This window comes from Hibiscus syriacus, unplaced genomic scaffold (genome assembly GCF_006381635.1).
Source record: "Hibiscus syriacus cultivar Baekdansim isolate YM2019G1 unplaced genomic scaffold, ASM638163v2 tig00110151_pilon, whole genome shotgun sequence".
In the NCBI taxonomy this organism is placed as follows: domain Eukaryota; kingdom Viridiplantae; phylum Streptophyta; class Magnoliopsida; order Malvales; family Malvaceae; genus Hibiscus; species Hibiscus syriacus.
Window position 1 is genome coordinate 3,809,033 of NW_024062603.1, and position 25,051 is coordinate 3,834,083.

Sequence of the window (25,051 nt, forward strand, 5' to 3'; positions counted from 1 at the left end):
CTTTTACCGATGACTTCAGTCGGTATGGATATATTTATCTTATGCGCCATAAATCTGAAGCCCTTGAAAAGTTTAAGGAATTTAAAAATAAAGTACAAAATCAACTAGGCAAGAGTATTAAGGCACTTCAATCAGATCGAGGTGGAGAATACTTAAGCATAGAGTTTGATGAACTCCTAAAAGAATGTGGGATTGCCTCACAGCTTGCACCACCTGGTACACCACAATGGAATGGACTTTCTGAAAGAAAGAATCGAACACTTGGTTCGATCAATGATGAGTCATAGTGATCTTTCGAATTCTTTTTGGGGACATGGACTTGAAACAGTTGCTTTCAAACTAAATCGTGTTCCATCTAAATCGATTCAAAAGACACCATATGCGATATGGACTGGGAAACGTCCCAGTATGTCTTTTATGAAGATTTAGGGTTGTGAAACTTATGTAAAACATCATATGTCTACAAAGCTCGAACCTAAATCTCATAAGTTTATATTTGTTGGATATACTAAAGAAACTAAGGGATACTATTTCTTCAACCCTAACGAGAATAAAGTGTTTGTTACTCGAACAAGAGTTTTTCTCTAAAGATAATTTCTCTCAAAGAAAGGGAAGGGTAGAAATATTGAACTTGGAGAAGTTCAAGAGCAACAGATAAATGAACCTGAAGTTGAGCATGTTTCACAAGTTGTTGAGGAGCATTCAACAGATTTAGAAACACAATCACTGCGTAGATCCACAAGAGAACATCGTGCACCTGAGAGATTTGGATTTCTCGTTACGATACATGGAGATGTTCTTCTTATGGATCAAGATGAGCCCAGGACTTATCAAGAGGTAGTGTCTAGCCCAGACTCTGAGAAATGGCTTGAAGCCATGAGATTTGAGATGGATTCCATGTTAGTAAATCAAGTATGGACTTTGGTTGAACCACCTGAAGGGGTTAAACCTATAGGGTGTAAATGGGTTTTTAAGAAGAAAACTGACATAGATAGTAATGTACAAACATACAATGGGTGATTAGTCGCTAAAGGTTTTCGAAAAGTTCATGGTGTAGACTATGACGAAACATTCTCCCCTGTAGCTGTGTTTAAGTCCATCCAGATCCTGCTCGCAATAGATTCATTCCATGATTATGAAATCTGGCAAATGGAATCAAAATCACCTTCTTTAATGGAAAACTTGAAGAGATGTGTATATGCCACAACCAGAAGGTTTTTCCTTTCCAGGAAATACTGGAAAGGTTTGTATGCTACAGAGGCCTATTTATTGACTAAAGCAAGCTTCTCGAAGTTGGAATCTTCATTTTAATGATGCAATCAAAGAGTTTGGTTTTATCATAAATGAAGATGAGCCTTGTGTTTATAAGAAAGCTAATGGGAGCATTGTTTCTTTCCTAATCTTGTATGTAGACGACATACTCATCATAGGAAATGATTTACATGCTTTACAGTCTGTTAAGACTTGGTTAAGTAGTTGTTTTTCTATGAAAGATTGGGAGAGGCAGCATATATCTTAGGAGTTAAGATCTATAGAGATAGATCAAGATGACTTCTAGGTCTAAGTCAAAGTACATATATAGACAAAGTACTGAAAAGGTTCAGTACGGAAGAATCCAAGAAAGGATTTTTGCCTATGAGACATGGCATTTCCCTTTCGAAGGAAATGTGTCCTTCAACTTCATAAGAAAGAGAACGGGTGAATAAGATTCCATATGCTTCGACTATTGGTTCTATCAAGTATGCAATGATATGTACTCGACCAGATGTATCATATGCTTTAAGCTTGACAAGTCGGTATCAAACGAACCCTGGGGAAAATCATTTGGTTGCGGTTAAAAATATCCTTAAGAAGATCTAAGGATAAATTTCTTGTCTATTAAGGGGAAGAAGAGCTTTGTATAAAAGGTTATACTGATGCTAGCTTCCAAACTGGCAAGGATGACTCATGATCGCAATCAAGTTTTGTGTTTTATCTTAATGGAGGTGTTGTGAGCTGGAAAAGTTCAAAGCAAGACACATTAGTTGATTCTACAACAGTGGTTGAATACATTACAGCCATTGCACAAGCAAAGGAACCAAGATCTTACCAACGATCCAAACATATTCTTAGGCATTTTCATCTCATTCAAGAGATCATTGATCGAGGAGATGTGGAAATATCTAGAGTACACACGGATGACAACATTACTGATCAATCATATGATGATTGTAATAATACTTTTATTTACCGATTTTATTGAATAAAGGCATTGCTGCTATTATTTTCAGTTATATATATGTGTTTAACATAAACTAGAAGATAATAAAGTCCATATAATGACATAATTGTTATTATTAAAAGATCCCTAGTCAAGTATTATTATGGGCATGGACAATAATAATACGATTAAGACTAACATGTTATTGATTGATGACAACGAGTTGTCATTGACATAGAGATGTCAAAATTGATACATGATTATATTGTTAGAGAACAATGTATTGGATTAACCCACCATGCGCATATGTCTTGGATTATTATATGACAATCATAACATTGCTCATGGTGATGACTATATGTATGATCCTCAGAATTGAGATCAATACTATCCCAACATATATTATTGTATGTTTTGATGCAACTAAACAAGCTCTGTAACTGGTTGCTCTATAAAGACTATTGTTGAATATATCTCAATATATGTAGTGGGTGTGTATGATTAAGATAGGATTTATCCTTCCTACATAATAGGAAATATATCACAGACCACTTGATTGAGTAAGACTAGAAATGCATGGCCATGCTCGAATAAGTTGATATGAGATATCATAAACTATTTGTTAATTAAAGTCTACTCTAGATATCAAGAAACAATAGATGGGCTATACAAGTGTGACTATTCCAAGACTTGTGCCTATTCTTGATATAAAGGACATAAGGATGTAATACATAAAAGAGTTAATCACCAAGATGATATGTCGAATCATATTTTCTTGTAACTTAGGTGACAATGATATATTGCTAGATGTCACTCATTGTATGTAATATTAGAATTGTTCTAATAATTACTCCTAACGTTAGAAGAACCTACAGGGTCACACCTTAGGATCGAAATGAGCAAAGATGTACAATTTGTTGTACGATACTAAAATATATCTAGAGTTAATTAAGTATATGTTTTAATAATCCTGAATATTTAATTTCAATTAATTAAATATAGATTTAATTAATTTGAAATATAAAATCCCTAATATGATAAGGGTAACTTGGATATAAAAGGATTATTAAATTCCAATTAATTAAATATAGATTTAATTAATTTGAAATAATAAAAACCTTAATATGATTAGGGTAACTTGGCTATAAAAGGGTGTGTTAGGTCTAGCATCCGTTTCAGAGAACACACACAAAAACCTTCAGTCATTTTCTCTCAAAACGGTTTTGGGGGAAAACAAAATTGCTCTCAATTGGGTGAACTGAGTAGAGGCCGAGACGTGATTTCGTGGAGGCTTACGATTCGAACCGATCTCCACCACCAGTATTCATTGTTGTCCTTGCTATTTTTCAAGGAACCCGCTGTACGTATTTACATCTCTTCCTCCCGATTTCAGTTTTTCGTAGTTAGATCACTGGTGAGACCGTCAAGTTTTGTTTCTGCTGCGCCATGGGGTACGACGACGGTCTCAACAGTAGACACCCTGGAGAGTGTTATCAAGCGACAAGAGGTTAGTTTAGTTGTGGGTCTTTGGACCATTCTGTCAGAGACTGTCCTCAAGATTAAATTTCAGTTCCTGCATCATTTCAAAGGTTTATGTCATCTATTTAACTTGGTCGAGGGTCTTCTAAGGGAGACAGATCCACTATAGATAGTATAGTCGGGGCACCATCAGATCAGAGTCCATTCAAGAGTCCCATGTAACATCGTACCAGTATACCATGCACGCCCAGGAGGAGTGCGACGCTGCAAATATGATTTTAGGTTTTTTTACAGTTTTCTTCACTAGATATTGCTTTAATATAACCTGGTTCCACCCACTCATATGTATGCTATGACCTTGTCTGAGAGAGGGATATCACAACTGAGGATTTAGAAGTAGGGGTCCATGTGTCTAGTCCCCTAGGATTGGATGTTTTGGTCGACAAGGTCCACCGTCGTTTCCCCACAGAGCTTCAGGGTGAGCCTTTCTTAGCCAATTTGATGGAGCTGTCGTTCTGGGAATTCGATGTGATTTTAGGCATGAATTAGCTTACCGAGAATGATGCAAGTTTGAGGTGCAAGGAGAGACAACTTAAACTTTGCAAGGACGATGGGACCAAGGTAGTGATGACCAGTGGGAGTTCAATTTGTACTACCAAAGTTGTTTCGATGATTAAGCCTCAGAGATTATCCAGTCAGGGGTATGAATCCTTCTTGGCGTATGTGTTGGATATACGATTCTTTATTCCGATGTTTGTTACGTGTTGTGAGTACTATAAATTGAACACAAATATGTGCAAGTATACACAGTCACATACGTAATAAAGAGTGAGCGAGTATCGTTCCCATGAGGATTGGAGGAAATTACAAGTTAAGGTAAACCACAAATACTAAATTATCTAAGTATAATTAGTGTGGTGGTATACACAATTAGGAATGCCGAGGCATAGTAAAATGTATGTGGGTGGTATCGTGGATATGTGATGGTGAATTGTGATGGCAATGTGGCAAATGAAAATGTTGTGGCAATTAGAATAAAAATGTCAATGCAAGGTAAAATGAAAACTCAAAAATTAACTAAAATAATTTTATAATCCTCTCATAAACAAGATATTATGAGAATGATTGATGGGTTACTTGGGAATCATAATGCTTACCTTCTGGAATGGTCTAAACTTCTATGGTTCACTTCCTCGACAGAGTTCACTAAAGGTGTTACTATGTTATCTCTAGTCATGGAACCTGATAGAAGAGAATGTCACGATAAATCCTCTCGTCTTGATGCAACAACATCTAATATATCGAATAAGCTCAACTCCTATTAGTCGTCGAAATTTTGCCTTGGTTTCTCTCGAAAACTAAGTTGGATTAGGCTCTAGTTATTAAATAAACCCCATTGTTCATATTGATCTTCCCCTAGTTTCTCTCAACACTAAGGATCATTAACTTAGTTTCTCTCGAATACTAAGTAATATACTTAAGAAATGGTCACGCTTCATACAATCTTAAGTAATTAAAAACAATGAACAAAACAAGTGATAAACATAAAAGCTTCCACCATTCATTAAAGAAAAATAATTAATCATCAATCATAAACCCCACCAAATAAGGTTTAGTTCATTATGAGGTTCGAATCATCCATACAAATAATTTGTTCCACACAACCAACAAATAAAAATAGAAATGAAGCAAAGAATAGTGGAGGAAAACTCCAACGTGCACTGTCTTGAGCTCCTCTTCTGCCATGAATAGCCTTAGCACCGCTTGCTCCTCTCGGACGCCAAGCTCGCCACTCCCTCAATCTTTTTAATGAAGGAACACCACAAAGAAAATAAAAAGAAAGAAAAAGAAGGAGATTTTCAACCTCATCTTTAGCTCACAAATGGAAATTTTTAGATTGTGAAAAGTATCTCTTTTCTTTGTGGCGTCATATTCTATTTATACTATGGAATTTACTTAGGTTTTTTTACCAAAATTCCAATGGTACGCTAAGTCATACTTACCACATGAGAAATGTAGTACAAAAGCTTATAGTAGGCCCCTCATAGGCAGTTAGCAGCAGGAAATACATGGTGAAAAGGACAAATGGTCTTGTGTGAAAATATCTTCAACTTCTTTTGTCATTTTCTGCTCCAAAAAATGCCATGGCATGTTCATTTGCACTTCACCACGACAAGTTCCTTTGTAGACCCTTGCTTCTAGAGCCTACACATCAACATACAAACCAGACCTTCCCCATAAAATAACATATTTCACAAAATAAAATGTCAAGGCAAAACAATTCCACCAAATGCAATTACATGCTCCTAAATGCATCTATATAAACCTAAATGAGCTTTTATACAATCAATAACTTAAATGAAAAGGCCTTAAATATAGTTTTTTTTGTAGTTATCACACCCCCAAACTTAAGGTATTGATTGCCCTCAAGCAATGGACAACAATTAGCAAAAGAAAAATGTCATGGCAAAGTTCAAAATCAAGATAATCATGTGGGATAAACTTTCAGCCCTTAGAAATGTTTTGGTATCAACAACTTAGACAAGTGGATATTTCAAGAATATTACCCTAGGACAAGGTCTTTTGCGAGAGTGTTTGCATGACTGTATCCAATCTATGCTTAATCAAGTTATAAAAAAATTAAAGAAAGTCTACTATTATGCCATAGTTTTTTTTTTCAAAAATAAGTTCATTACTCTTATTTCCTTAACACTTAATTAATTTTTTAGCACTACTACGCGGAGAGTCGGCATATCACAACTACCCTTTACTCATGCTATTGTTTCAATTTATTGAAACGTGGTATTCATGCAATGCAACATAAGGAAACGGTGTAGAGTCATCCTGTGATTACTTTCATTCATTCATATGCTCATGGCTGACATTTATTTAAACATAGTATTCAGACAATGTCATGGCAAAGAGGAGTGTCCCTATACAGTTATGCCAAAACATTTATTCGTAATTACCCACAATTCAAAATATATATAAGGGAGTTTAATTTAAGCAATTAAGTTCATTCTCAATAATACACACTAAGGCATTCAATCTTTCTTTCCTAAAAAATTCTAAAATTCATAAGCATAAAGAGCATACAATCGTGTAAAAAGTAAAAGTACAAATAACCAAGTCCTAGAACAAATCCTATCCAACTCCAAAAGTCATATACATTCAGTTCTAGCCATAAGAATTCATCATCATCAGGCATCATCAACTCAATGCAACAAACTATCCTAAAACCTACTAATACCGTGGCAAAATAATTATGCTAACCCTATAATGCAAATAACTTAATAAGAACATTACCTCCCCCAAAATTGAGGGATGCATTGTCCTCAATGAAAAAAATAAACTACGTTAAATTTAAACTACATGCTATGAAATGAAATGCAAGGTACCTCGTCTTAACTAAGATGGTGGTGGTGTTGTGGCGGCTGGGTTGTGCCTAGTGCATTTCCTCAACGGGGTAGGGCTTGACTCGAGGCTTATGTTAGGTTCAGTATGTGGGGTGCTTGATCCCTTAATAGCCTCAGCGGATAGGGTCACCACATGCCTAATAGTCTTCTTCAGGCGTCTTCTGGTCTTACGCGGCAAAGGTTGTTACGACCTTTCTGTCTGACTGGGTATCTAACTCGAAGGCTCATCAACAGTGTATGTCTCCGTAAAGAGTTCGAGCTTGGGATGGGATTGAGGTTGGGGTTCATATACTAACTCGAGTATCGTGTTACTTGGGACATCATCATATGGATCAGTCATAATCTCTTGCTGGGCTACATTTAGGAATGTCGTGCCATCCCTAGATGCAGGCAAGATTGTGTCCAAAAAGACTTGGAGATTTTGAGCAAAATATGGGAGTAGTACCTTCTAAATGGATGCAATAAATGTGTCTCTTTACTTGATGTAAGTAAAAAAAGTCTTAAGAGCACCTCTTAGGGCCTCCAACTATTCCCTTGTTTGTTGTACTGAATCTTCGAGAGCATCTAATTTTTTCATGACATGTTGGTTTACATCGGACTCTGAGGATTCATCATCCATGTCCTTGGCCTTTTTGTCAGTTAACCCCAATAGAGCGGGGAGCTTAGCTTTTGTGATGCCTGATAACCCGGCAAGATTTCAGCAAATATGTTTTCCTCAAACTTTTCCTTTAAGGCACTAGTCGGTCACTTCAAACAAGCATTCACTTGTTCGATAACAATCTTGCCCACTTTAATTGATCGCCCTACAAGTATTGAGTACAAGAAAATCATCTGAGGGAGTGATACGGTAGTATTGTGAGCAGTTGGCATTAGCTTGTGATTCATAAAGTGGTTCCACAAATTGGCTCTTAGTTGAAGCCTTTCTCTATCCATCGATCGTCGACTTGTTTGCTTACCATTCCACATTGAGTTTTCATGACACAAATCTTCCATCACCCTATGATAGGTCACATCGTCAGTCTCTGCTTTAAACTCGATATGATAATCAACAACACCTTATAATTTAAAGTATCTATTAATCATGGAGGATGTAAAATGGATATACTTACCTCTCATGAAAATTGAATGTTGGTCAGAGTCGGTGATATTAGCATAAAACTCTCTGACAACAGAAGTGTGAATAGTGTCGATATGTGGAGCAAACTTATACCAGTGGTTTTGAGTGACGATTTCCATGACATCCAACCCAAGGTCATCATTTTTGTCCTCGGGGAAAACAAATCCTTGCTAAAAAAAAGACTCGCCGATTCTTTATCTGTTGAAACTGCTCTTTTGCCTCATCATCTTAAAATTTCTGAGGTCTTCCTTAGAATGATAAGTGTGAACCATTGTGATTTGATTTAACAAAGAAAAATATGAAAGCTTGAAGCTTTTAAAGCTATGGGGGGGTTTTGGATTGAAAATAAAAGTGATGAAGATGAAGAATAGCAAAGGAGAAAGAGAGAGCAAAAGTAAAAAAAAATTGAGGAATGGTGGTTTTAATGATGAAAAACGTGTAGAGGGGATTTTGTGTAAGGATGAAATGATGGAAAGTAAATAGTGAAAAGAAAAAAAGTAGGGGAGAGAAAATAAATAAATATTTAAATTTCAAAAATAAAAAAAAGTAAATTCCTTCCCTTTTTATCTTTTGTCGCCCAAAACCTTAAAAGTAGGGTTGTCCTTCTCCTTGTTCTTTTGTACGACAACCGTCAACCTCATGCATGGAAAAATTATATGACATGTTATTTATGCATAGTAGTAAATCTACCACGCCGTGGCATTTTCAAAAAACTTTAAAGAGAAACTCGGACGTCTTGCAAATAGAGTGTCAACTTGACACGCAATGGTGGGCAACTATTGTACACTTTCAATCGTTGGCCATTGACTTTGAAGATATTCTCATCATCCATGTTCTTGATGTCAACAGCTCCATGATTGTACTCTTGGTGCACTTTGAAGGGTCCAAACCATCTCGATTTAAGTTTACCAGGAAAGAGCCTCAACCTTGAGTTGTAGATGAGGACTTGCTGCCCAATATGAAAAAGCTATGGAACAAGCATTTGAACATGCCACTTCTTGGTCTTTTCCTTGTATAGCTTGGCATTTTCATATGCACATGCCCGAAACTCCTCTATCTCATTGATCTCCAGTAAACTTTGCTCGCCAGTTAATTGTGCACCAAAATTAAGCTTTTTGATGGCCCAATAAACTCTGTGCTCTAACTCAACTGGAAGATGGAAAACTTTTCCATACACCAACTTGAATGGATACATCCCTAGTAGAGTTTTAAATGTTGTGTGGTAGGCCCAAAGTGCTTCATAAATCTTTGGTGACTAATCTTTCCGTATGGGGTTCACCATATTTTCTAGAATCTGCTTGACCTCGTGATTAAATACTTTCGCTTGCCCACTGGTATGAGGGTGATATGCCATAGTAATTTCATGTTGCACCTCATATCTTTGCAATACCTTGGAAATTAACTTGTTGTCAAAATGGGTGCCTTCATCACTGATGATAGCTCTAGGTGCGCCAAATCTCGTGAAAACGTACTTATGAAGAAACTTAAGCATGGTCTTTGAATCATTCTTTGGTGTCATAATTACTTTAACCCACTTGGACAAATAGTCCACAACCAGTAAAATATGTGTCTCCAAATGAAGATGGGAATAGTCCCATAAAGTTTATGTCCCACATATAAAAAAGTTATATCTCCAAAATATTTTTGCAGTGGCATTTCATATCGCCTACAGATGTTTCCTATGTGTTGGCATCTATCACAAACCTTGTAAAATTCATGGGTATCATTGAATAGTGTTGGCTAGTAAAACATTAATTGTAAGACCTTGGAAATAGTCCTTGCTCCTCCAAAGTAACCTCCATATGGTCACGTTTGACAATGGGATAAGATGTCCTTATGCTCCTCCTCAAGGACACACCTTCGGATCATCTGGTCAGCACATCACTTGAACAAGTATGGGTCATCCCAAATATTAAACCTTGCTTCATGCTTGAATTTCCTCTTTCCTCGATTGTTCATGTCATAAGACAAAATACCACTAACAAGAAAATTAACAATGCCAGTATACCACGAAATTACCATGGCGTATAAAATTTGTTCATAAGGGAATTTTTCTTTAATTTATAAGTTTTCATGGCATGTTGAATTGTTCTCTACCCTAGAAAGATGATCTACAACTTGATTCTCAATATATTTCCTATCTACAACCTCTAAGTCGAATTATTGTAATAGTAATATAAACCTAATAAGTCTAAGCTTGACATCTTTCTAATTCACTAAGTATTTTATAGTTGAGTGATCAGTGTGAACTATGACTTTGGTGCCTATCAAGTATAACCTAAACTTGTTAATTGTAAATAACACAACAAGTAATTCTTTCTCTGTGGTAGTATAGTTAAGTTGCGCATCATTTAGAGTACGGCTAGCGTAATACATGACATGTAAGATTTTACCTTGGCTTTGACCAAACACAGCTCCTACAACATAATCATTTGCATCGCACGTTAGCTCGAATGACGACGTCCAATCGGGGGGGAACAATAATAGATGCTGAGATAAGGCTTTGCTTCATCTCTGTGAATGCACCATGAAAAAATTTATCTAACACAAAAGGTTGATTTTATAGCAGCAAGGTACACAAAGGCTTGGAAATCTTGGAGAAGCCCTTGATGAAACTTGTATAAAAACCCACGTGTCCAAGAAAACTTCTAATGCCCTTGTGTGAGGTTGGTGGAGGAAACTTCTCTATCACTTCGATCTTATCTTTATCTACCTCAATACCCTTGTGTGAAATCTTGTGACCTAACACAATGCCTTCAATCACCATGAAGTGACATTTTTCCCAATTCAACATAAGGTTAGCCTCTTCACATTGCTTGAGAACATTCTCTAGATTGCCAAGGCATTTTCCAAATCTATCTCCAGAGATACAAAAATCATCCATGAATATTTCCAAAAACTCTTCGACCATGTTAGAGAAAATGTCTTGCATACATCGCTAAAAAGTTTTCATAGCCTTGCATAAACTAAAGGGTGTCCTCCTAAAAGCATATGTGACATAGGGGAATGTAAATGTAGTCTTCTCTTGGTCTCCTAGCGTTATGGAAATTTGATTATACCCAGAATATCCATCTAAAAAACCGTAGTATACCTTGCTCGCTAATCAATCCAACATCTGATCAATGAAAGGTAGAGGAAAATGATTCTTCTTGTTAGCCTTGTTGAGCTTGCTGTAATCCATTCAAATCCTCCATTCAGTGATGGTACGAGTGTGTAGGAGCTCATTATCTTCATTTCTCACCATGGTTGTGCCTCCTTTCTTGGGGACGAATTGCATCGAGATCAACCAATATCTTTTGGATATAGGGAAATCACTCCAGTATCAATCTACCTGATAATCTCTTTCATCACTACCTTCTTCATGACAAGGTTGAGCCTTCGTTGTGGCTCTATAGAATTGTCATGACATTCTTCCAGGAGAAATTTTTTTCATGCATATGGTCGGACTTATCCCCTTCTAATCTGCCATAGTATAAAATAACGCTTTCTTATGCAGTGACAAAACGGTTAGAAAACTACGTTCTTGGTCAGGATTAAGACTAGAAGAAATAATCACAGGCAGAGTATCATTCTCACCCAAGTAAGCATATTTAAGATATAGTGGAAAAGTTTTTAGCTCTAAGGTGGGTGTATATTGTAATAAAGGCTTAGGAGGTGTAAATTCATCAAAATCAAGAGGTTCAAAGAACATACATGGTCTAGCTGAGAGTAAGCTATATTGTTGTACCTCAAATGGAAATTCCTTAGCCTCCTCTGTAGTTTCCTAGTCTGTGAGTTTTTCATAATCATTTAGTTGTATAAAGTTGTTGTCACACAATTTTTTTTCATACCCTTTTATCATTGAATCTGTTTTCATAATGCTCTGGCATTCTTGAAAATCATCCACATACTTAAGAGAATGAAAGACATTTATGGTCACACTTTGATCGGCTACTCGTATAATGAGTTCACCCTTCTCACAATCAATGAGGATGCGACCCATGGCTAGGAAAGGTCCTTCCAAAATTATGGGTGCATTAGCATCAACCTTGCAATCAAGTATACGAACGTCAGTTGGGAACACAAATTTATCCACCCTCACTATGACATCTTTGACTCTCCTATCAGGACGAACATGGGATCGGTTGGCTAGTTGCAAAGTAACGGAGGTGGGTCTTGCATTTGCCATCTCATTCTTCAAGAATATTAACTTAGGCATTAGATTAACACTTGATCCAAGATCACATAGTGTCTTCCCAATATAGTTGTCTCCTATAGAACATGGAATAATGAAGCTACCCAGATCTTTTTACTTCTGTGGCATCTTGCTCAAAGTGGAGCAAAATTCTTGTGCCATGGCAATTGTCTAATACTTATCAACTTTTCTCTTCTTGGTGATGATGATGTAAGGCTAACCAGGCTTCTTCAATAATGGAGAAGTTGGCAACCATGTTGTTTCCCGATCTAGAAGAGACGTGGTGTGATCAAATCATGGAGAAATTTGGAGCTAGACAGGATCACATCAGATGATTTCTTTAAGAAATTTTTCATATGTGGGCATTTGATCAATTACCTCTAAAAGTGAGACATTGATGTAAATTTGGTCCAGAATATCAACAAACTTCTTGAACTACACGTCATCATTATTCTTTTTAAGCCTTTGGGGGAAGGGCGGTGGAGGTCTGACTTCTTCTACTGATGGTTTAAGAACTACTTTTACTATGGCATTTCTATTTTCCCCATCAGCAGGTTCACTTGTTGAACCCTCATCATTGTCCTCCTCCTAGAGTATCTCTTTTGACAATTATAATTTTGTTTGTACATTCATGTTGGCAGAGTTATCAGTTTGTTTTCCCCCAAACTTGTCTTATTGGTTGATTTGTGTGCCACTCCTTAGAGTGAGCACACTACAATTCTCCTTCCTAGGAGCTTTAGTGACTTCAATGTCACTTGGAAATCAACATGTCTGGTGTTCTTGTAATGCCGCAGCAATTTGACCAACCTGGCCCTCCAAAGTTCACAGTGATGCGCTATAGATTTGCAGCAATGTTCAGTAAACTTTGTAGCAAATCTCCTTGATTTCTGATAGATTTCGAATGTTCTTACATCATAGTCTTTATGATTGCTATAAATTCTTGCATAGTAGCCTCCAGAGAACTTGTATTCGATGAAGATGATGCCCTTTGTTAGGATTATGCCAAGGCATATTCTGCTGAAAGGCTAGGGACTCTTTTACATTTTACTGCCTAGTGGGATGACTAACATTACTTGCTCCTTGATTTTCACATGAGAAATTTGGATGCTGACACCATCTTGAGTTGTAGGTGTTACTGTAAGGATTGTTGTTGCTTCGGTTGAAATTATCCACATAGTTGATAGATTCTTGATTTCTGGGGCATTCACTCTCATGGTGATTGCCATGGCGTAACAGACATACTGAACTAGCCATTTTCACTTTTTTCACCTCATTGGAACGTTACAAGTTCTTCAACATATTTGTGATAGTTGAGAGTTGAGCGAACACGGAATCCTTAACATCTAGCTCAAATATCCTTGGTGTCCCCCTCCAAGTTCTAATCCTTAAAGAAGAAAATTAGTATTCATTGGTTGCAATCCTATCGAGAATGTCAAAAGCCTTTTCAGGTAATTTCTCTAGTAAAATGTCATTTGTCGAGGCATCTAACGTCATCTTGGTGGGTGCATTGACTCCATTGTAAAACATCACAACTTGAGTCCAATTTTGAAATCCAATATCTTATAGTGGTCCCAATAGTCATACATAGACTCGTCATCAGCTTGAAAAAGATGCTATGTCATTTCTGAGTTGAGTGTTCATGTTCGACGGATTATACCACAGCGAAAAGATTTTGTATAGATTAGCCCATGACTCCATCGAGCCGGATGGAATTTCACTCAACCAAGCTCTTACTCTGTCATGCAATGAGTAAGAAAATAATTTGAGCTTCAACACATCTTCATGCACTCTTTCTTGCGTAAAAGAATCACAAACTTCCAAGAAAGAACGAATGTGTTACCTGGCATCTTCATTAGGCATGCCACCAAATTATCCTATAGAGTTCAACATGTTGAACATGACTTGTTTAAGTTCAAAGTGGGTTATCTAAATCTCAAGAGCTACAATCCCTAGATTGACATCATCTAAGATAGGAGTAAAGTGATATCTAATAGCATGGGTTGGGGTGCAAGTCCATTATTTCCATTTACCACAACATTTGGATTTGTTGGGTCTTACACTTGCAGTACTCCTTGGTTCAAATCATTATTTAAAGCTCTATTAGCACGTTGAGCACGTCTCCTTTGATGGAATAATTGTTCAATCTCAAGTACAAGGAAAAAGAGGTCCCTCAACAAACCTTCTAGACATGCAATGGCAAATCCTAAAAAAGGAAAAGAAAAATAAAGACAATAACAAGTAAAACTATACTAAAAGTAAAGAAGTAAAATAAAAATGTTATAACAAAACTGTTAAACTTCTAATTACCAATCCCTGACAATGGCGCAAAAAACTTGTTGCATGTTGTGAGTACTATAAATTAGACACAAATATGTGCAAGCATACACATACGCACAAGTAATGAAGTCTGAGTGAGTATCATTCACAAGAGGATTGGAGGAAATTGCAAGTTAATTTAAAATAAAAATACTAAATTATCTAAATATAGTTAGTTTGGTGGTATGTATAATTGGGAATATTGAGGCATAGCGAAATGTATGTGGATGGTACCGTGGTAATATGTCAATGCAAGGCAAAATGAAAACTTGAGAATTAACTTAAATGACTTTATAATCCTCTCACAAACAAGATATTATGGGAATGATTGACGAGGTTACTCAGTAATCCTAATGCTTGCCTTCTAGAATGGTCTAAACTTGTACGGTTCACTTGCTCTTGACATAGTCCACTAGAGGTGTTCCTACGCTATCTCTAGTCATGAAACCTGATAGAAGAGAATGCCACCGCAAATGCTCTCGGCCTGATGCAGCAACATATAATATATCAAATAAGCTTACTCCTATTAGTCATTGAAACATGTCTTAGTTTCTCTGGAACACTAAGATGGATTAGGCTCTAATTATTAGCTAAAACCCATTGTTCATGTTGATTTTCCCCTAGTTTCTCTCTAACACTAAGTATAATTAACTTGGTTTCTCTTGAACACTAAGTAATATACTTAAAAAAGTGTCACTCTCATGCCTCCACCAATCTTAAGTAATTGAAAACAATGAACAAAACAAGTGATAAACATAAAAGCATTCACCATTCATTAAAGAAAAAAAAATAATCATCCATCACAAACCTCACCAAATAAGGTTTATTTCATGGTGAGGTTTGAATCATCCATACAAATAATCCGTTCCATACAACCCATCAAATAAAAATAGAAATGAAGCAAAGAAGGGTGGAGGAAAACTCCGAACGTGCACTGCCGTGAACACCTCGGCCACCAAGAACCGCTTTAGCACCGCTTACTCCTTTAGGACGCCAAGCTCGCTACTCCCTCAAGCTCGTTTAATGAAAGAACATCACAAAGAAAAAAAAGAAAGAGCTTTTCGGCCACCTCTTTAGCTCACAAATGGAAATTTTTAGATTGTGAAAAGTATCTCTTTTCTTTCTGGTGTCATATTCTATTTATACTAGGGAATTTACTTAGTTTTTTTGTGCCAAAATTCCAATGGTAACCTAAGTCACACTTCCTACATGAGAAAGGTAGTACAAAAGCTGGTAGTGGGCCCCTCATAGGCGGTTAGCAGCAGAAAACACATAGTGAAAAGGACAACTAGCTTTGTGTGAAAATATCTTCAACTTCTTTTGTCATTTTGTGCTCCCAAAAATGCCACGGAACATTCATTTGCACTTCGCCAATGTAAGTTACTTTACACACTCTTGCTTCTAGAGACTACACATCAACATTCAAACCAGACCTTCCTCATAAAATATCACCATTCACAAAATAAAATGCCAAGGAAAAATAATTCCACCAAATGCAATTACATGCTCCTAAATGCATCTATATGAACCTAAATGAGCCTTTAGGCAATTAATAACTTAAGTGAAAAGGCCCTAAATATAGCCTTTTATGGAGTTATTAACACTCGAGGACATGTGCACCGTTTGAGAATTTCCCTACATATTCTTGAAAGATTTTCCAGGATTACCACCTGATCGCGTGGTCGAGTTCAGCAAAGAGGTTATTCCAGGTTTAACTTCGATGTCCATCACACCCTACTGTATGGCACCGATGAAGTTGAAAGAGTTAAAGAACCAGATTCAAGAGTTACTTGAAAGGTGTTTGATCTGGCCAAGTGTTTCACCTTAGGGAGCATCGACCCTCTTTTTTAAGAGGGCATATGCATGTTCTCTGAGATCGATTTGAGATTAGGGTATTATCAATTGAAAGTAAAGGATAACGATATTTCCATGACCGATTTTAGAATAAGGTATAACCATCACGAGTTCCTCGTGATGCCTTTCAGACTCACCCTTGCCTCGACGATATTCATGGATATGATGAACTCAGTCTTCCATCCTTATCGAGATTAGTTCATGGTGGTCTTCATCGATGACATTCTGGTGTACTCTCGGTCTAAGGAAGAGCATGATCAGTACCTCTATATCGTTTTACAGTCACTTTAAAAGCGTCATCTATATGCCAAGTTTGGGAAATGTGAGTTCTGGTTTATCAAAGTGGCATTTTTAGGCTATGTACTAGAAGCTGATGGCATTCGGGTAGATCCTTAGAAGATTAAGGGAGTGTTAGAGTGGGAACCTCCTAAGAATGTCACTGAGGTGCACAGTTTCTTAGGCCTAGTAGGGTATTACTGTAATTTTGTTAAGGGTTTCTTCATGACAACGGCACTGATGATAATGTTATTTTAGAAAAGGGTTTCTTTTGTATGAAATAAGGAGCATCAAGAAAGTTTTAATCGATAAAAGGAAATCCTTATGCAAGCCCCCATTTTGACATAATCAGAGTCGAGTAAGGACTTCATGGTTTTTAGAGATGCATCGTTAAATGGTTTGGGATGCCTCATGAGCGAAGTTATCTTGCCCATGATTTGGAGCTTGTTGCAGTTGTTTTTGCCTTTAACATTTGGATGCACTACTTGTTCGGAGAGAAGTGCCACATCTTTACGGATCACAAGAGCCTTAAGTACCCGCTCACGCAGAAGGAGTTGAACTTGAGGCAATAAAGATGGATAGAGTTTTTGAAAGACTACGATTATGAGATCGATTACAATCCAGGTAAAGTGAACATTGTTGCGGATGCTTTGAGCAGTAAGACTCTAGTAGAGTTGCGAACTTTACTAGCGCATATGAGTTTGATGAATTCTAGTTGTCTTTTGGCCAAGTTGAGAATCGAGCCCGAGTTAGTGGGCGAAGTAAAGAGGTTAAGGTTTGGATGGACGATTGAAAATCCGAGTAGAGTAAGTCCTCACAGGTGAGGCCCCAGGTTTTGAGTTATGCGATGGACACATGTTGTACTTTCTAAGGCTTTTATGTGTACAGACTGATAGACAACTTCGTGACAAGATCATTTATGAGGCGTATTGTCTTACCCTCTCTGTTCATCCGGGTAGTAGCAGGATGTACCAAGAGCTCCGACCATTGTATTGGTGGCTGAGCATGAAGAAAGAAGTGTCTGAATTTTTTACTAAATGCTTAGTGTGCCAACAAGTTAAGGCAGAACATCTAGTTCCTTTGAAATTACTGCAGCTGATTCAGATTCCGCATTGGAAGTGGGGAGAGTGATTATGGACTTCATAACTGTCTTTCAATGAAAAGATTCAGGCATGCGTTATAGTTGATTGCTTGACCAAATCTACTCATTTTCTTCCGGTACGTATGGACTACACATTAGAGAGGTTGGCTCAGATTTATATCTACGAGATCGTGAGATTGCTTGGAATTCCCATCTCTATTATATCCGATAGAGATCCGCACTTCACCTCCCAATTCTAGAAGGCCTTGCATGGAGCTTTGGGTAATAAGTTGCACTATAGTACTACCTTCCATCCTCATATAGATGGACAATCTCAGTGCGTCATTTAGATTTTGAAAGATATCCTAAGATGCACTATTTTGAATCTTAAGGGTAGTTAGGAGGATCATTTACCCTTGGTAGAATTAGCATACAACAACAGTTACCAGGAAAGCATTCAGAAGGCTCCGTATGAGGCTCTTTATGGGTGTAAATATATAACCCAATTATATTGGACAAAGCTCAACAAGAGTAAGATTGTAGTCCCGACTTGATTCACGAGATCGAAGAAAATGTTCAATTGATTCAGAGTCATCTAAAGGAGGCTTCCAGCAGATAGAGATCATATTGATATGAAGTTTAAGAATATTGAATTTTTAGTTGGAGACAAAGTGTTTATCAAGGTCTCCCCGTGGAAAATGGTAATTCAGTTTGGACGCAAGGGTAAATTAACACTGTGATTCATTGAACTGTATGAGATTTTGAAAGAGTTGGGCCAGTGGCATATCATTTGGCTTTGCCTCCAGAGCTCAAGCGCATCCTTAATAAGTTTCATATCTCTATGATTTGAAAATACCAATCTGATATGTCCCATTTTATTCCCCTTGAACAAGTTGAAGTAAGGCAATATTTAACTTACGAAGAATAGCCAATTTGATTCCTTTCTATAGACGTCAAAAAACTAAGAAACAAGATGATACCGTTAGTGAAAGTTCTATGGATGAATTATGGCATAGAAGAGGAGACATGGGAACCCAAGGAAGATATGTAGTTCTGTATCTGCACCTCTTCTACTTAGATAAATTTTGAGGAAAAATTCCTTTTAAGGAGAGAAGAGTTATAATGCCCTGAATTACAGGTTAGGAGTTTCGGGTTTATTTGAATAGGCTTTAGAATAAACTTCCTATTGGTTTGTCAAGCTTTAGACCCAAATGGATTTGACTTGGGCCATGAGTGAGCCTAACAAGCTATAAAAAGTGTTTTTTTATTCTAGGCTCAAATATAGAGGGACTAAGAGAGTAATTATCCCAATTTTTGAAAGAAATGTTGAATCCCCTTAATTGTATGATGATACCACGTATGAACGATTTCCCTATTTTTTATCCCATGCTTTGTCTTCTTCTTCTCCTCCTCTTCATCATTCTCCCTTCCAAGCCAAGCCAAAGCTAGGAAATTTAAGAAACTCAAGCCCCATTTGAGAACTCTAAGGTAAGAACTTAAGCCTTCACCTATCAAGCTTCAATTCAAGCCCCTATTTGTAAGTTTTGGTTGAGTTAGAAAAATATGGGTTTAAGTGGGGTTTATGGAATCATTTGATTTAAGCCATTTTTTAGATAGAGTTGAATTGTATGATCATTTTAATACTTTCCTAAGTGTTAAAATGAGTTAATAACTCATTTTCCATGGTTTTGATTAGTACAATAAAATGGTGAGAGCTCTAAGGCCAAGAGAAAGGAAAAAACCCACTCTTAGTTGATTTGGGGATGCTTTGAGCAAGACAGCATCAAGGTAACATAATTTTAACTTGTTCGTACCACATATAGATCATTGTATATGCATTTGGTATGTTTTGTTCATGCAAGCATACTAGAGTAATTTCATGGCAAGTTCCATTTTTATGTTTGTAAGCTTAAAATATGATAACTTTTAACCCTTAAGACCGCAAATAAGACTTTAAAGACATTTTCTAGTCTTAGAGGAGTGAATGGGTGAGATTTGGGGGTGTTTTTGTACCAAAATAGGACATTATGGTCCGTCAGTATCGGTACTAGAAGAACAGTACTGATATTGTTCTTCGTGAAAGGCAAAAACTAAGTGATATATAAGGGCTGTATCGATACCCCTTCAAGGAGTATCGATACTCGGGGTCCAGTATCGATACTTAGGTAATCAGTATCGATACTTACGTAGTCAGTATCGATACTGAGGTATTTTAAAAACATCAAAACTGATTTTGGTATCGATACTCATATGAGTATCGAAACCTAGGGTAGAGCATCGATACTCCCCATAGGGGTATCGATACCCAAGTATTTTTTAAAACATTAAAGCAAATTATGGTATTTGTACTCAGGAGAGTATCGATACCCAAGGGTGAGTATCGATACTGTTGGCCCAGTATCGATACCTATGAAGAATTTTGGACAATTTTGGTTAAATTATTTGGGGTGCTCGGGCTGGGTGTTTTGATTCCGCATAAGTTCAAGTATCCAATACAAGTAAAAATAATTGAGATCACTAATTTCTCACCTAGAAAACAAGAAAGTTAGGATGTCATAAGATTTTCCTTGTGCGGGAAACGATTCGGACACCCGATTTACTCTAGCTTTATGATGATCGTCCTTAGTTTGTAAATATCCAAATATTGTTTGTTTGGTATACATCTGAAGCATGTAAATTTTGGGTCGTATCGGTATGAATTTTGATGTACGTAAATTCCATAATTGTACCATATGCTCGACTAGGTACAGGATGTGAGCTTCTGATGCACGTAAATTCCAGACCTCACCCTGACCTCTCATGGATTCGAGGTAGATTGAGAGCCATAAGTTCTGACGCATGTAAATTATGGTTCTTGCCACAAAGCTATCATGTTCTGAATAGGCTAGTGTGTTGTCAGAGATGCACATAAATTCCTCCTTCCACACCACTTGGCCTATCTCATGTTGATACGTACTTATGCATGTTTATGACTTTACATTTCGGCATGTTCATGTAATGAAGGCATATAGTATCACATAGTTATTTTCGTGGCACTGAGCTTGTGAGCTCAACGTATGAAATGTGTTTCTGTGCGTAGGTTAGTGAAGGATCGTTGAGGAAACCTATAACATATGTTCATTCCAGACTAGCCGATTTCAAAGTAAGTCTTGGGTATTTGTAGAGGGCATGTATTCTATATGGACCTTGTCATAACTCTATTTTGTCCTTAAATTCTACGGTTGTATTGTACGTATTTTGGGAGACTCTCTTACTTTGTAAACTTTAATTTGATTTCACATATGATATGATGGATAATTTTGATAATTATAAAATGCTTTGAAATGAAATTTTCAGGTTGACCATTTCGGTGGTTCCGTGCGGCATCGTAACCCATGGATCTTCGGGTCAAACGGAGTTAAGGTATTACAAAAGCTCTCATTCTGAAAGATAGTACAAGACCTTCACATCTTTTTGGATTGACCCGGGTATAGACTCCTACTGCCCTGGGAATCATTCAAACTAAAATGAGAATGATTGTTGGATCAATAAGAATCAATTTCAATCCTTACTAAATTATATGTTATTAAAAACTGCTTTGGTCAGCCATGCTAATTTGTTTTACCCTGAATATTGTTAGTTATGCAAACAAAATTATTCTTAAGAAAATGGTTTTTAAATTTTGAATCAATTAGTTAAGAATATGTCTCTATCTTATTTATAGATTTACTTGTCATTTTTTCTTTATAAATATCAAACATTCATTTATTTTTGTATTTTTTCTCTTCTTTTTTTTATGGGCCAGGTTTTAATATTATTCGTCTTCAAAAATAATTAACATCATTCGAGTATCTTTTTTATTTGAGTGAATGAATATGAAAACAATGGGTTAATCTTGGGACGCCGTCCGTTTTATGATTATACCAATACAAATCATTTCTAAAATAGTTACTTTTACCATGATACATTAATTTTATTTATTTTTCAAATTTATTTATTATAATGATCATTGATATGTTTGTTTTGCAACAATATATTTATGGAGTTTTAATCTTTTATTTATTATTAAAAAGTGAAAATATCTAAAATTACGATAAGAGTTTATAACTATTATCGTAAATTAAATATGTGATTTGGACATTTTCCTATAACATAGAAAAATAAGGAAACTAAATTTTATAAAATGTGACTAGATAATTGTTAGTATAATGTACTATAAAACCGTTAGCACTGGCTGAAAAATAATAACAACGAAAAAAACATGAAAGAAATAATTGTGTTGTGGTATGAAACCACTGTCTTAGAAACGATTTTGTCACGGTAAGTGTAATCATGTAGTAAGCATACATCTCCCGAGGTTAACACGGTAGCTCCTAATAATCGTACACTAAAAGTTTGGAGTGAACAAAAGTGAAGTTGCTCTTCTCACCAAATAAAAGAAATAGTGTTTAAGAGAATTTGTGAGAGACAATTGCCTTGAGTTTTGAATGATTTGAAAACCGAGAAAATCATCTCTATTTATAGGTTGAACGAAATGGTTAAAATCGTCAAAAAAAATTAACCAATCATAAACAATAATTTATTTTCGAAATTAATCAGGTAATTAATTTCTATAATTCCTTTGATATAGTTGACTGAATTTGGCCACAAAACAGTCCAGATTCGAACAGAAAAATAGATGCTGAAATAGCTATTGAATCATTAAGATAAACGACTAAAGTTAATGCTCGTTTATTAATTGATACAATCAGCAATTAATCTGCTGTCTGCACATTATGATTCGAACTTAGACTCAAAGATGTTAAAGTTGTTACAATTGTAAATTTCAACAGTCAAATTTCCAGAATATACCAATTTTTACAGTTGTAAATTTACAGCATATTTACCGGCCAGCTAATTACAAATAATTAAAAGAAATCAATTTATCAGTTTAAAAATTTTACTTTATCTATAAATATGATTTAAAGAAACTCGTTTATGTTTTATAAAAAAATATTTCAAAAACATTTTTCTGTATTTCCTTTAAAATTATAATGTGTTAAAGGGGTTTATCTTATCTACATACAACCCAAATTTGAAAGAGGAGACTCTTCAAATACTCTCTATAAGGGATACTATCCCACACGCGTTACCAACAATAAGTTCCGCAAAACACGATGCTATAATTTTCCGGATGATCTAATCTGTTGACACAAATTTTCAAAGTTCAAAAATCCAAATATAATCCCATCAACATGTTCGGTCCTGACATTTTAAGGGCCCTAAGTCAGAAGGTGATGATAAGAAGACAAGTAAGGGCCCATACCTTTCTCAATCATTAAAATGGGACCCTACTAAATTACTATATTTTTTAATTTTTTAAATAAAAAAATGATGTTTAAAAATAATTTTTAATTATTAAATTTAAAAATAATTTAAAAAAAAAGAGCCCTCTAAATTTGGGGCCCTAGGCGGTCGCCCCTGGCCTATACCCAGGGCCGGCCCTGCCCATCAATATACCATGTCTTCTTCACGAGAAGAAAAAAAAGAGAAATATGAAGATCGTTTACATTCTTCACGAGAAGCGGGAAAGAGGGTAAGAGAAGAGGGTGTGCAAACTTAAAGAAATCCATATCATATTCATATCCATCCAAGAGAGGGAAGATGACACAAAAATAAAAGCAAGTTGACGTTTCTTCACCAGCTTCCACCATGCATGGATGAATCATTTTCCTGAAAACAACATAAGAATCTGTCAACTGTTTAAGTTTAGGGTTTGGGAATTATGTTTTAGAGTAAAAGAAACCTACAAATGTATACCTATTGATCTTTTGCAATGGAGAACAGCCTCATAAATTGGGTTCTCAAGATAACATAAATCACTACCCACAGAAGTACAACCTGTGATCTGTTGTGATGGAGACGCTTGTGGTAAACTATTCCACCTCTTTGCTTTCCACACTATTCTCCTCTCAAAATCATCAACCCTACTACTTCTCCTCAAGCACCCCAGCTTATGGAACAAAGGTCCGAGATTCTCAAAAAGATTTCTCAAGAATTTCTTTGTTGATTTTCTGTACTCCCCTAGAGAGCTGCAATGCATCCTCCTCTCCATGGGGATTTCCGTTGTTGAAGAAAAGGGTGAACTAAGTGGGGTGTATGTTGTGTCCAAGGTGTTGCATGAATCTCTCTGAAGGATGATCAATATAAATGGGTCTAATGAATCCATGGGTAAAAAGCTCATCGGCATGAACAACAGTTCCAGTTTGAGCAACAATATCAAACTTGAAGTTGTGGTCTATGAGAAATCGGTTTGGTTCTCCATAATAACTGCTAAAGGATTCTCCGGGGAATTCATGGAGTCCATCTAAGGATAACCAGCTATAAGAAAAACTATCAGTGGCTGCAGACTCTGGGGTTCCCATATTATCAACCATTGATGTGTTTGAATAATGAAGAAAGATTTAAGAAAAAAGCTTATAAAGTTGTAAAATGACATAATTAGTAGCTTGGAAATGACCACGAGGCCATACATTTGTCTGCTCTGTCAAAGTCAAACAGGAGACGAATGAGGCAAAAGTACTACTGGACGGGGGGCCCACTGGTCGGACTAGAAATGGATGCCTAAACTTTTCCGAATCATAAAGAAGTTTTTATTATTATTAATTTAGGTGAATACAAAATAGTATATGTTCGAATAATTCTCATTCATTGGCAATGAGTGCATATTATACTTAAACTTAGATCTCAAGATAATAATAATCCTTTAGCCACTTTTTTTTCTTTTTTAAAAATAAGTCGGGCTTCATTAAAATCCCTTTCTAAACCTACTAAAGGAAAAAGAGTATCCACCTTCATTAACTTAAAATAGTGTCATTTACAATCACATGATTCAAACATGAAGGATAATCAGACATAAAGGAGACAGTAGAAGAAGAACTAGCAGCTAAGGAAACTAATACATGAGCCACAGAGTTGGCCAAATGATGAATGTGAGTGAGCATAAAACAAGGGTTGTCATCTAAGATGCATCGAGCATCATCCGAGATGAAACGCACAGAAGACAAGTCAGAGTGGGACTGCTGAATCTGTTGCACAGTGAGTAATTTAAATAAAGGGTAAACTATACAGTTGACTACTTAACTATTTAATTATTTTACTTTTTGTCATCGATCTTTCA

General features: G+C 36.3%; 1 pseudogene; it reads right to left on the reverse strand.

Moving 5' to 3' along the window:
* Window positions 1-14,440: 14,440 nt before the first annotated feature.
* On the reverse strand, window positions 14,441-24,296 carry LOC120215674 (annotated as a pseudogene).
* Window positions 24,297-25,051: the final 755 nt, after the last annotated feature.